Below are 13,325 nucleotides of genomic sequence, written 5' to 3' on the forward strand. Positions count from 1 at the left end.
GGGTGCAACTCAGTGTTGCTGGATCCTAATAGCTCCCTCAAGGGAGGGAGTGAGAAGTCACAGCATCAACAACACAGACACTGGGAGCCAGTTAAAGGAAAATAGCAGATTCCTTTATTCAATAACTGGGAAGGCCTTATATACACTCTTACCAGCACCCAAGCTGTGTCCCAATCTGGGGGCATTGTGTGGCCATCCCTCATTGGCTGGGCACAATCAGGAACTCTGACAGTGGTCAGAAATTCTGACAGCACCTGTTGCTAGGCCCTCAGGCAGACTCTAGGATGGCTCATAAGGAAGCATGATAAGTGCATGCCTTGACAACTGGTTTGAGCTGATTTCCTTGACCCTATTGGCCTGTCCTACTAAATATCCACCATTTTATCTTTTTATGTGGGTGATCAGCAGGAGTCAGAGTCCTTTGCTCCAGCCTTGTTGACCCCACCTCAGGGGGGCTCAGCAACTGGACTATACATTTCTTAGGTTGGCTTGCCATACAAGCTCTTACTCTTCATTGACTATTAGCCCTTGAAAAGTGTCCATCCCTGGGGGGGTCACTCCAGATGGTGGGGGCGGGGTCAGGCAGTAGCCTTTTGATTTTCAGAAAGCTAGGCATGCATAAACTCCTGTGGAGGGCTATGAGTTGAATGTCTAAGAGCCATTAACACCTGTAGAGTCACCTTAGTGGCTACTGTTGTTGCCAGATGTGCTGTAAGAGACACTTAAAAAGGAGAAAGATGTAAAGCACCATCCCACCAATCAAAACATGAGTGAGAATCCAGGTGGGATCAAAACCCTTTTAATATCATGCCAAACCTATTAAAAAATTTAGAGTCAAAAGCCGTAACCTCTGCCTTTGTCTGATTTAATTGGAAAATTTTGTGTGTTAGCTGTCCAAATTAACTGGGAAGGCTTCTATGGGCTTACAGACAGACAGTGGTACAGGCTGTAAAGGTTGCATGGTGCCTAGCACCACAGGAGAGTAGCCACCTCCTGAGGCTGGCAGATACTGCAGTAGATCACCCCAAGAATACTGCAGTAGAGGTGTAGCTGCCCACAGTGGTGGTGGAGCAGTGTGGGGAGCAGCACATGACTTAATGACAGCTGCCTTCTCCTTGGCAGATTTCAAGGAAGAAAACTGACAGCTGTAGTCAGAACTTTTCTGTGTCCTGGCCTGCTGGCAGTCAGGACAAATCTCTCCCACTTGCATCCCCCTAGTAGCTGGAAGTTTTTTCTGGGTCCTACCAAGCCCCCTCAGTTCCGTGGCCCACTTATAAAATAATCACTCAGAAGTTTGTATTAATTAAAACTACTTGGCCATTAACTCAGGCTTACCACTGACTAGTTCTCAGCCCATTTCTGTTAATCTATATGTCGCTACTTCAGCCACAGGCTTCACCTGTGTGCCATTATGTGCTGCTCCCTGGATGGCAGTCTGACATCTTCTTACTCAGCCTTCTTCTTTCCAGAATTCTCTTTGTCTGTTTATCTCACCTATACTTCCTTCTTGGTTACTGGCCAAACAGCATTTTATTTATCAACCAATCAGAGCAACACATTAACAGCATACATAATATCCCACAGCACCTCCCCTTTTCTGTCTAATCAAAAGGAAGGGTTTAACTTTAACATAGTAAAATGATGTATAATGAAATAGTTATCAAGCAAGAATTACAGTAACAATATCTAGTCTATTTATATTTGGCAAATTCAAAGAAAATATTCTATATATCCTATATTTGTTAGTCTAAGATTTCATAGCTAACTTATCTCTATCATAACTAAGGACAATTACAACTATCTAGTCTTCAACTACATCAAAACCCCCAGAAGGATATAATATTACCTAAGTAAACAGCAAATGTATTGTAAGCAACTTCCAAAATTTTGGAAATGAGAGAGACAGCTGTCTGCCTGGACAGTTACCCAAAGATCTTCTGTAATGTTGGGGCATCCATATTCAGTCCATAGGCCTAGTCTCTCAGTCATTTTTTTTCTATGTCCTGTAGAATGTCTGGCAGTCTCCTCTGCAAAGCAGGAAGATGAAGGACCATCTCACCTTGCAAAGTTCAGTTGTCACCTTTCTATGGGTCCTGCATGTCCAATTGATTCAACATTTTGTCAATCAGTCCAGGCAAGAACAGTTTCTTTCACAAATGGCTATTTTTGCCAAGAAGAAGATAAACTCCATATGGAGTGTCTTCAGTGCCCATCTTTCTCTTTGAAATAAACTGGTGCTGCCAGGAGCAGATATGTCTCACTCTCCAGAAAGTCTAAGTTTTTTAAAACATCTTAAATGTCATATTCTGTAGGTCTTTGAAGTGTTTGAAGATTGCCTACGTAATTGAAATAATATCTATGTATACCTAGAAAACTTAACTAACATGAGTATAAGCTTGATTATCATAGAAGACTAAACTGCATATGGAGTTAACTTTCATTGTGACAAAAGTTAGCCACTGGGCAACAAAGTGCCCTCAAATTGACTGCGGACAGTATGATATCCAAAATAGACAAACAGGCCACAAAACAAAGGACTACTGATCCTTGCCAAAACAAAAGTGGTTGCGGCTTTAGCAACAGGCATCCTCTGAGGCCAGGACAATATGGCACCATCACTGAAGTGGCCTTTGCAATCTGGAAAAGGTACAGTGACCCTTTCTTCAAAGGCAGCTGAACAGGCAATGGACCGATGGCTTCTGGTGTGCAGTGGAACAGTAGGTGAAAAGTTATTCTTGAAAGAGTAACTAGGCTGACAGAGTCTAACCTCTCAACAGTAGACTGGCATTTAATAAAAGAGATGAAGCCACCCACAAGCTGAGGAGAATGGACACCTGAATTTCAAAAACACCAACAATTTCCAGAATTTAAAATCCTGAGTCATGACAGGACACTAGTGAAATTCATGTTTATCTGGTACATCGAATACTCACACCTAATGTGAGGTTGAGCTGTAGGCCTTGTGTACATCCTACTTCACGAATGAGTCTATCAGATATGATAAGCCTATAGGCTGAAGATGATGCCCAAACATTTTGGAGAAACCTCAGGTGACTGTCCAGGCAGCTGGCTGTTTCTGTTAACTCACATTTTTTTGGTAGTCACATGTTTGTACTTCCTCTTTTACTAGGTAATGTTTTTTCCTTCTTGGGTCTCTGAGGGAGCTGAAGATTTGATAGTTATAGTTATAGTTTTTCTGTTAAGAATTTCAGAAAAGAAACACACTAAAGAGGTGTAAAGTGTATAAATTTGAAAGACATTATAAGATAGTTCTCTGTTTGTAATATAAGTTAGGATAGAAAGTGAATCAGGTACATTTTGGACTTACCAAATAGGATAGATAATGGAATATTTTCTCTGAGTTTGTCAAATGCAAATGGACTAGACATTGTTGATGTATTTATTGCTTGTATATATTGCATATAGTTATTGTACTTATTATATATAATTTTTCTTATATTAGTTATAATTTTTTATTTTTACTAGAAAAAAGGGGAAATGTGGTGATATTTTATTTGTATGTTAATAAATAAAGTTTGCCTGGAGATCAGAGGACATAGCCAGCCATAAACAAAAGTTAGGCACACGCCCTTAATCAGATCTCATGGCAGGCAGTCTCTGTGTGTTCAAGGGCACAGCCAAGTGTGGTAACACATGTCTTTAATCCTAGTACCAACCACAGAGACCTGGAGGTATGTAGAGACAGGCAGTAATGAGGAAGTGAGGTGGCTGGGCTAAGAGCCAATGAGAAGGCAAAACAGCAAGGCAACAAAGGTGCAGGTTAGACAGGAAGAAGCTTGTTTGCTTGGGAAGCTACAGTGGCAGTGTGATGAGCTAAGGTTAGCTGGTGGCTATTCCTATTTTTCTGATATCTATGGCTATTACCTCTGTATTTGGCTCTGTATTTTTTATTTAATAAGACTGTTTAGAAATTCATCTACAGACAACTATGTTCTCTTTGCCCGATTTTGCAGGCCCAAATTGACAGCTATGTTCTCTTCTGCTAGCAGTAGATCATTTACTTAGATCCTGTCATCTCAATGGGTTGTGCCATCCTTGGTCATGTTCTTAACAAAGATGCCCAGATTCCCCAGGTCTATGCTGGCTCCAGTCCCCATGCCAATGATGCTGATGCCCAGGCCCTCAGAGTCCTTCTCCAGCTCCACAGGAAACAGTTCTAACCTCTCCATACACTTCTTTAGCTCATATTCTGCAGAAGTCATCATAGGATCCACATCCTCATTCCATCAATCATAGTCCTCATTGGAGTAGGTGCTGAATATTTGGATCAGTGTGGGGCTGAAATGGATCTTCTGGCTCAGGCCCAGATCCTCTTCCTCTGAGAGACTGGGAATCTCCTCAAACCCTGACTCTGGCTAGTGGGAGGGCTCTCTGTCCTCCTCATCTTCTTCACAGTCCTCCTCCAAGGCACTGCCTCAGAGTCTTCCCTGAGTCTACTGTAGGTACTCATATCCACCAAGTCCTCCTCCTTGGACTCATTCATCTCCTCAGGTGCTATGTCCGGGGCCAGGCCATTGTCCACTCTCCTCTCTGGCATTGCCACTGATGCTATCTCCTCCTCAGGACTGCTTTAGCCTTTAGCTCCTTGGGTGCAGGGCCAGTTGTGGTGGTGCATATTGGTAGGATTTGCTGAAGGAGGCGGAGGCAGGAGGATCACAAGTTTGAGGCCACTCTGAGGTTCAGATTTCCTTGGTCTAATCTTTTGGAAACCAGAGCTGCTTGCTGTTAACCTGCTTTCTAAGTGAAACTGACTCAATTTCCCCACTTTAATCCCAAATAGGGACTTGGACCAAGGGAGGTAAGACCCCCTCAGGTACTCTCCCCTTTCAAAATCCATCTCATTTTGCCACTTTCACAACCCCTTCCCAAAGCGTACGCCATTTGACAAATGAATGTTACACATTATGCTCCTTTTGGCAATCTTAGATATGTTCATGTGATAGTGGGTATGTGCTCCTCCTTTGTGTAACCCTTGCCCTTTCTGGGGAGAAGGCCATCAATGTTATCAAGGCCCTTAAGTCATCCATGGTAGTTATGGTGGTACCTTGGGCACTTAAGACTGACAATGGCCCTGCCTGTGTCTCTCAAAAATTCAGTGACTTTCTGGGGTCTGGGAAGATTTCCCATACCACTGGCATCCTTTACAGTCTACAAGGACAAGACATTGTGGAGAGGACTAAGAGAACTCTTAAGGAGCTTTTTACAAGGACTTTCTTGCTAGAGGCTAGGAGAGATACTCACTTGGCATTAACAGATGTCCTTTCCATATGAACCTTCTCAGTTTTGATGACAAGGGGCACAGCCTAACCTATAAGCACTGAGCATCTCTACCAAGGAACATGCCCCTCCCCCTGATGATATGGAAAGATGCCCTCTAATGGTAGCTGTCAGCCACCCTGCTGACCCCTAGGATAGGGTATACTTGTGTTTTTCCTCAGAATGCCACTATGCCAGTGTGGGTCCCAGCAAGAGATAATGCACCTGGCCATGGATTAGCCTGCTTCTATCAAGGAGGAAATAACCCAGGATGGGTAATGTGTATATATATATATATATATATATATATATATATATATATATATATATATATATATACATATACATATATATACATATATACATATATACATATATACATATATATATGTATGTATGTATGTATGTATGTATATAGTCCCCTTTCTTGCTCTCATTACCCCTCTAAAGGTGGAGGACTTGTGGATCCTCACTCCTCCTCATTTTGTATGATGTTTTTTTGAGATGAGGAACTTTAGATTAGCTAGCCAAATGTATTAAGGAGCCCATGGTCAGCTAAGTTTCTATATTATTCATTACAGCTAACACATAAAATTTTCCAATTTTGACTCTTTATTTTTTTAATAGGTTTGGCATGATATAAAAGAGCTGTTTGATCCCTCCTGGAGTCTCATTCATGTTTTGATTGGTGGGATGGTGCTTTACATCTTTCTCCTTTTTAAGTGTCTCTTACAGCACATCTGGCAACAACAGCAGCCACTAAGGTGACTCTACAGGTGTTAATGGCTCTTAGACATTCAACTCATAGCCCTCCACAGGAGTTTATGCGTGCCTAGCTTTCTGAAAATCAAAAGGCTACTGCCTGACCCCGCCCCCACCATCTGGAGTGACCCCCCCAGGGATGGACACTTTTCAAGGGCTAATAGTCAATGAAGAGTAAGAGCTTGTATGGCAAGCCAACCTAAGAAATGTACAGTCCAGTTGCTGAGCCCCCCTGAGGTGGGGTCAACAAGGCTGGAGCAAAGGACTCTGACTCCTGCTGATCACCCACATAAAAAGATAAAATGGTGGATATTTAGTAGGACAGGCCCATAGGGTCAAGGAAATCAGCTCAAACCAGTTGTCAAGGCATGCACTTACCATGCTTCCTTATGAGCCATCCTAGAGTCTGCCTGAGGGCCTAGCAACAGGTGCTGTCAGAATTCCTGATCACTGTCAGAGTTCCTGATTGTGCCCAGCCAATGAGGGATGGCCACACAATGCCACCAGATTAGGACACAGCTTGGGTACTGGGAGGAGAGTATATAAGACCTTCCTTGTAATTGAATAAACGAGTCTGCTGTTTTCTTTCAACTGACTCCTGGTGTCTGTGTTGTTGATGCTCTGACTTCACCCTCCATTAGGATCCAGCAACAATTCAGCTGAACAATGCATAAAGAAAATGTGGTACATTTACACAATGGAGTATTAGCTATTTAAAAAAATGACATATGAAATTTTCAGGCAAATGTATGGAACTAGAAAGGAATTATCCTGAGTGAGGTAACCCAGACTCAGAAAGATAAATATGGTATGTATTCACTTATACCTGATATTTTGGGTTAAATAAATGATAACCAACCTACAATTTGTAGATCCAGAGAGGTTAGGCATGAAAGAAGGGACTAGTGGTATACATGGATCTCCCTGGGAAGAGGTAATAATACAGATTTTATAGGTGTATTGGTGTGGGTGGGACAGGAATAGGAGGAACAGGTTGAGAGAGGGAAGGGAGATAAAGTTGAGGGTGGGAATGCAGAGATAGAAATCAAGAATTGAGATACATTTGAAGGATGATTTGGAAATCTAGTGCAGTGGAATCTTCTTATGATACATGAAGTCAATCCTAATGAGGTCTCCTAATAATGGGGGAATCTGAAGTCAAAACTGGTTATCTCTTGTCAACAAACAAGATTTCCAATAGTAGGACTGGGTTGCATTCAGTTAAGTTATTGACCAATGGGGTCTCATGCAAAGCCCTAAGGAACCCAAAGTGTTGTTTGCAAAAGGAAATTGGGACACCAATACTGAAGACAACACCCACACAACTCATGTAATGTGGAGAGCTCAAGCTGGTGCTTATCTGAAGCCTCCACCTGTACATTCTAGTGTTTTTGATGTGAGAAGATACTTTTAAGGCTACCAAAAGAGAGGCATTAAAAACTAACCCAGTCACAAAACTTCTTACCTGCAATCTTTCCTCCCTGCAATACATGTCAGGGCAGTGGTGGCACAGAACTTGTGGGACCAGTCAACCAATATCTTATTTGACTTAAGGCCCACTCCACAAGATAGAACCCATACCTAATACTGCTTGGATTACCAAGAACCAGAGACCAGATAGCCCAGAGACCTAGGGTAATACCAAACACTACTGGTCTAAAAATGGGGGGCAAGTATCAATAAAATGACTCCTAATGATATTCTGGAGTACTCAGAGATCAGTGCCTTATTTAGTCATCATCAGAGAAGCTTCCTCCTGCAGCAGATGGAAACAGATGGAGAGACCCACAGACAGACATTCCTAGAGAGAGAGTTCTTGGAACACACAGTTCTAAATGGGATGTCTCCATCAAATCACTTCCCTTAGACCTCAGGGAATGCTGTGGAAGCAGAGACAGAAACATTATAAGAGCCAGAAAGGATGGAAGACACCAGGACAAGACCCTCTAAGTCAACTGAGCAAAGCTCAAATGAACTCTCAGAGTCTGAAGCAAAAAGCACAGGGCCTATATGGGTCTGCTCCAGGTCCTGTAGCTTTCAGTTTAGTATTTTTATGGGATTCTTACATATGTGAACAAGTGAGTCACTCATTCTTCACTTATTTTTTTTTGTCTCTTTTTTTTTTCCAGAGCTGAGGACCGAACCCAGGGCCTTGCGCTTGCTAGGCAAGCGCTCTACCACTGAGCTAAATCCCCAACTGAGTCACTCATTCTTGTTCCTGCTCTTGGGTCAATTTTCCTTCTGTTTGATTGCCTTGCTAGCCTAAATGTCATGTTTTTTTGTTTATCTTATATTTTTTTATGTTTGTTGTTAATATCTTAGAAGCTTGTTCTTTTCTAATGAGAGATAGAAAGGGTGTGAATCTGGAAGGGAGAGGAGGCAGAGAAACTGGGGGGAGTAGAGGGAAGGGAAACTGTAATGAGGATATATTACATGAGAAAAGAATCTATTTTCAATAAAAGGAAAAAATGAAGAAAAAGTAATCTGTAAGTTCTTGTTTCATACTAAACTGTGCAATATTAACTGATTTCCTGTCAGAACATCTTCTGATTGTAAGATACTGCCCAGTTTTTATCTGCAGGCTTCAAATGACTCTCTGTGATCAATTAAATGAATTGTACAATATGTACTACTCTGATGTCAGTATCTAATGGAACAGCTAGAACTAATCTCATGGCATATAATCAATAGACATAGTGAGAAACCCAAATCTACAAAACCATCTGGCCATTCATATTACAATTTTGAAAAGCACAGGGTGCTACTCATAATCTCATTAATAACAGCTTCCATAATTACAGCAATTAGGCTTATAGTGGGCACCAATCATAATGGCATGGCATTTAATGCTTTATTTAGATGATATTAGTGTAGGTATGATTTCACAGTAAATTATATGATAATGTAAGTCCGAACTGTCTGTGATGCTGAGCTGTTAGGATATGATTATGTCAAATAAATCATGCAAAAGCAGCTTGATGTAATTGCAGTATAATGTCAGAAAACAAATTGCACTTAAAAACTGAACTATAAAATAGATAAAGCAGTCTATATGGAAGGTGTTCCTCACCAATGGTGAATGTGTGTTGAAAGCAGACCAAGTGGATTTTAGGCTATGTGGCAGGGCCTTTTCACACGTCACAGCATAGTTGAATTGCTAGACTACACTATGTCTCACAGAAGGAAAAAAGACCAGAGGCCAAAGTTCCACTCAGAAGCTGGAAGTTAGTTTCCAATTCCTGACCAAGAACTTCTTCAGCAATTTTATAATTATGTATCCCAAATTAAAGTACCAGTTATTCATTAACCAAAAATAACCAATTAGATTTCAAACTTAAAGCAATGTAAATATGAATGATTCACAGGTCTTGTAAGCCTCCCTGCTCTCTCCTCTCTTCTCTTTTCCTCTTCCCTTCCCTTCTCTCTTCTCTCTCCCTCTCTCTCCTTCCCCCTCTCTTTCCCTCTCTCTCCCTCTCCCTCTCCATCTCTCTCTCTCTCTCTCTCTCTCTCTCTCTCTCTCTCTCTCTTCCTCTCTCCTTGTCTCTCTCTAATAAAACAGTTCTTTTCTAGAATTTCAATGTACTGTTGTTTTAAATGTTAACACTGAACACTGCCTGTCTTAGTTTTAGGGTTTCTCTTGCTGTGAAGAAACACTATGACCACAGCAGCTCTTATAAAGGAAATCATTTAAGTGAAGTAGCTTGCTTACATTTCAGAGCTTCAGTCCATTATCATCATGGAGAGACATGATGGTATACAGGCAGACAGGTAGGTGAGAGTTCTACATCTTGCAGGCAACAGGAAGTGGTTTGAGATGCTGGGAAGTATCTTAATCATATATGAGATCTCAAAGACCTCCTTTGAGATCCAGTGGCACACTTCCTCCAATAAGGCCATATCTCCTAATAGTGTCACTCCCTTTGGGGGCCATTTTTCTTTTAAACCATCACACTGCCCAACCTTATGTAATATTACATATTGCTAAATATATAAATACAACCTGTTCAGGCCAGGAAATGTTGCTTGTATGTGTAAGTTTTAGGGTTATCCACTTGGTATTGTGCTGTGGAATGTTTTGTATGGCAAATGTGTTGCTAATTAGTTAATAAATAAAACACTGATTGGCCATTGGCTAGGCAGGAAGTGTAGGCGGGACAAGGAGGAGAATAAAGCTGGGAAGTGGAAGGCTGAGTCTGAGAGACACTGCCAGCCGCCACGATGAGAAACAGCATGTGAAGATGCCGGTAAGCCACGAGCCATGTGGCAAGGTATAGATTAATGGAGATGGATTAATTTAAGCTGTAAGAACAGTTAGCAAGAAGCCTGCCACGGCCATACAGTTTGTAACCAATATAAGTCTCTGTGTTTACTTGGTCGGGTCTGAGCGACTGTGGGACTGGCAGGTGATAGAGATTTGTCTTGACTGTGGGCCAGGCAGGAAAACTCTAGCTACAAATGGCGCCCAACGTGGTGGCAAGAGTTTCCACCTAAAACCTGAGAAAAGATTCTAAAACGGAGCTAAAAACAGTTCCTAATTGTCTCTCTCAAATGAGCGGCAGCTGCTGGTTTGAGCTACTGGTGGGTTCCTAGCGTGCGTGCTCGACCTGCCTATGGCGGGAATGAGGCCTTTGCAAGTGGCACTTTGAGCTGCATGGTGGATTTAGCCTTTGCTGGTGCAGAGCAAAAGGGGAGGTTTCTGGGCTACACGCTGCTTGACTAAAAGCATAGACCCACGATAGCTCCCAGAGCTGGTGGTAAACGTAGCCATGTTGGGAAGCTAAGGTGGGTGGAGCCAGCAGCTACAGCTGCTGCAGTTTAAGGCAATAGATTCACAATAAGACAGATTCAGATGTAATAGTTTACAATGTATGTAAAATATACGTAGGCTTGAAAGAGACAAAAAAGGTGATATATAGAGTTATAGAAACAAATACATAGTTTTAAAAAATAAAGTCTTTAAAGAGACAGTAAAGGTAGTATAAAAAATAAGCCACGTAAAAATGGATATTACACAGAGAATCTGGATTGTGTTGTCTTTGGGACTTTTAACTGCAGAAAAACATTTGATTGTAAAAGCTGTTGAGTTATGTCAAAATGTATACTTTAAAGGTACCTTGACTTCAAAATTTGGATATAAGGATATGTTGCTTTGGAAAAGAGTCTCTTTTGTTTCCACAGAAAGCCAGAGGCTATGGATTTGTTCAAGATTAAGAAACATCAGGTTTGACCAGCCAAGACCCCCTGAAAGTCTCCGATGACACCATGGCCCAGATGATCCAACATCCAGAATGGTTTCAAGGCAACTGGCTCAGATGATACAGCCTCACAGACTATTCCATAATCCTAAAATTTTCTTTGTATCCCCATAAGATACAGCGCCCCCCTCCAGCAGGAAGTAGTAAGAGAAGCTACGCCCAAATTCCCAAATTGTATGTAATTTTACTTTGTTAAGGTTAAAACCTTCCTTTTGAAAAAAAAAAGGGGGGGGAAGTGCTGTGGAATGTTCTGTATGGCAAATGTGTTGCTAATTAGTTAATAAATAAAACACTGATTGGCCATTGGCTAGGCAGGAAGTGTAGGCGGGACAAGGAGGAGAATAAAGCTGGGAAGTGGAAGGCTGAGTCTGAGAGACACTGCCAGCCGCCACGATGAGAAACAGCATGTGAAGATGCCGGTAAGCCACGAGCCATGTGGCAAGGTATAGATTAATGGAGATGGATTAATTTAAGCTGTAAGAACAGTTAGCAAGAAGCCTGCCACGGCCATACAGTTTGTAACCAATATAAGTCTCTGTGTTTACTTGGTCGGGTCTGAGCGACTGTGGGACTGGCAGGTGATAGAGATTTGTCTTGACTGTGGGCCAGGCAGGAAAACTCTAGCTACAGTATTGGATAACCAATTGGTGTACTCTTCCACAAGGAAGACTATTTTCCCATTCTCCTCATTCCTTAGTTCCCTGTAGTACTTTAGTCTAGGGTTGAGGTCTCATGAACTTTCTCTATTCCATGTTAGCAAGGCTTGGTGTTTTCCTTGTTTAGGTCATATTTAGGAAGCTGTATTGGTGAGACTTCATGGGTATAGCTTCTGATATTTGAATGAGACACAATCTCACAGCAAACTCCTTGTTCCTTTGGTTCTTATAATCTTTCCTCCCCTCTCTTTTGCAATTATCTCTGGGCCTTTGGCGCAGGAGTTGTATTGTAGATCCATCTGTCAGGTGGTACTGAGCTCCAGAAGTCTGCATGATGATTGATTGTGTTTTTCTGTAATGCTGTTCATTTGTTGAAAAAAGTAGTTTTCTTGATGAGGGCTGAAGACCACACTCATCTATGGGTATAAGGGCAAATGTATAGAGTATGGTTAAGGATTATTCTGGTTTAGGAAAATGGCAGTTGTAGGTTCTCTACCAATATCAATTACTTTATTGACCCCTAGTAGTTGGAGAGATTTCCTATATGAGTCAGGATTTCCTTGTTGAGTAGATCTTAAGTCTAATTAGAGAGTTGTTGGTTATCACTGCAAACCTACACATATCACTACTACACACTAAGGATTATGGTGCTACGCTGTCTTTTTGTTGTGATTCATAGGCCTTGCAGCAATATAAGTCTGTTGGTCACTTCCTCCATTGGAAATTTGCATGGTATGATTTAGAACCACGAAAGCTAGTTCTCACAGAGGAGACTTTCAAGTTAGAATGAACTTAGGTTCTTCAAGTCCTGCATCTGAAGTGCAAGGTGTCATCAGACTGCTGTGTCTTTGTCCTGTTATTCACCTGATTAAGGAGTCCAGAGCATATAAAATGGAGCTATGATTGCTAAAAAATAAATTTATTTTTCCTTTGACAATAATGTAAAAATGTATTCATTGGAAAAATTACTTGTCATGGAAAATTTTTCAATAAAATTTCAGAATAAAAATTTAAGTCTTAAGGAGTTTACTCTAAAATTAGTGTTTTAGGCAATTGGGTTGCTGATCTCTGAATATCTACAAACTGTAGTTACTCAATATTTTGCCTTTAAAAAGAAAAAATGGACAACATCTAATCTTCGAAAAATATGTGCTGATAAGTCTGACTTAGCTGCATAAAATATCTTCATTGGAAAAAAGAAAAAAAGTATGCAACAACAATGGCTATTTCCAAGTAGTGCATAGATTTATTTCAGTCTATAGCCTTTTATTCTGTAAATTATTTACTTGTATGTTGAAAAAAAATACTTTTAATAAGTCATGTATGCACAGACACCATTATTAATGACACTGGATTTAGCAATATAATTACACAG

At 41.1% G+C, this 13,325-nt stretch overlaps 1 protein-coding gene across 2 annotated transcripts in view; it reads left to right on the forward strand.

Moving 5' to 3' along the window:
- Snai2 (snail family transcriptional repressor 2) overlaps positions 1-12,867 on the forward strand; it is a 48,460-nt gene extending 35,593 nt beyond the window's left edge. For both annotated transcript variants that reach the window (XR_008218680.1, XM_052739934.1), the window contains exon 5: positions 8,169-12,867. The gene's annotated coding sequence lies outside the window, so the exon portion shown is untranslated. The remainder of the gene's footprint in view (positions 1-8,168) is intronic.
- Positions 12,868-13,325: the final 458 nt, after the last annotated feature.

This window comes from Peromyscus californicus, unplaced genomic scaffold, assembly GCF_007827085.1.
Source record: "Peromyscus californicus insignis strain IS unplaced genomic scaffold, ASM782708v3 Scaffold_16__1_contigs__length_79575227, whole genome shotgun sequence".
Classification (NCBI taxonomy): Eukaryota; Metazoa; Chordata; class Mammalia; order Rodentia; family Cricetidae; genus Peromyscus; species Peromyscus californicus.